Below are 1,289 nucleotides of genomic sequence, written 5' to 3'. Positions count from 1 at the left end.
AAAAAACTGCCAGAATAGAGGTAAAGTAGATAAGTCGATAAAGTCCAACAGCCTTGGGATTGGAGAAAAATAGATATTTATTTAAGATTTTTGTATGTTATCAGGCCATACATAAAGGATCCATAAAGTGAATTTCTTGAAAACTGACTCTGTTTTTTAATTCACTTTATGAACATTTTATTGCACAATTAGAATATTTTAGTGCTGCAGTAGCAAAATAAAATTTTGTGTTCAGCACATGTGCTTTTTATGTCTTTACTACACAAGTTTACTCAGCTGAGTTCAAACCCAATAGAGAAATGCAGAAATGTTTTCTCTGAGCAGATCCTTTTGTTTATGTCAGGAGGACAAACTGCTGGACATACTCATGTCAGGTACTTCTAGTAACACCTTTCTACTGAATTTGAGCAGTTAAAGCACTTTCTATTACAAATTCCATTCCACCAATCAAGAACACACATTCATACAGGCCTTTTATCTACATAAGCACTTTGTATTGCTTTCACACAAAATCCACCAACCTTTTAAATGGTAGATGATGCCAAAGGGGTTTGCATTTCCTTGATCTTGGGAAAATAATATTGTCCTCCTTATTTCTATATATAATATAGAAATATGGCTAAATAATGTAAAATAATACGATCATTTGAACTGAAAGTTATTCGATTCCTCATAGGAGGCAGTTACTGTACAATGTCTAGACATTACCTACGCCGGTATGCCATCTGTACAAACTGCCTTTCCACTCTTCCTGCTCACAAGTCTCTTCACATTCTTCAACTTTTCTTTGTTTGCTCCTTTTATTGGGCATCTTTGATTAGTAAAGTTTATTCAAACAGGAGACAGAGCATTTATTGGGGACATGTTTCAACAGTGGATTAATGAATGTTAAGTCATATTATTATTATTATTACTTGGAGCAGCAGGATTGTGGCATTAAGTTAAAGTCTCACTCGTGTTTTTTACAACAGTGAAAGTCTAAGCAGAGGAATACTATCTCAGTCGCGCACTCGGATCAGGTCTTTTATTGTCATTTTGACAATAGAAGATTAAAGATTAGTAAATCCATCCATCCATCCATTCACTTCCGCTTATCCTTTTCAGGGTCGCGGAGGGTGCTGGAGCCTATCCCAGCTGTCATAGGGCGAGAGGCAGGGTACACCCTGGACAGGTCGCCAGTCTGTCGCAGGGCTAACACACAAGGACAGACAACCATTCGTGCTCACATTCACACCTAGTGACAATTTGGATTATCCAATTAACCTATCCCCACAAGCTGCATGTCTTTG

At 37.3% G+C, this 1,289-nt stretch overlaps 1 protein-coding gene across 5 annotated transcripts in view; it reads right to left on the bottom strand.

Annotated features, from left to right (window-relative positions):
* Nucleotides 1-1,289, bottom strand: part of mctp1b (multiple C2 domains, transmembrane 1b) — a 37,172-nt gene that overhangs the window by 10,952 nt on the left and 24,931 nt on the right. The window lies entirely within an intron of this gene.

Source organism: Pundamilia nyererei, unplaced genomic scaffold (assembly GCF_000239375.1).
Source record: "Pundamilia nyererei isolate P.nyererei 1_Seehausen unplaced genomic scaffold, PunNye1.0 scaffold00089, whole genome shotgun sequence".
NCBI lineage: Eukaryota > Metazoa > Chordata > Actinopteri > Cichliformes > Cichlidae > Pundamilia > Pundamilia nyererei.
The sequence above is the reverse complement of the archived record's forward strand: the minus strand, read 5'-3'. Positions and strand labels throughout refer to the sequence as shown.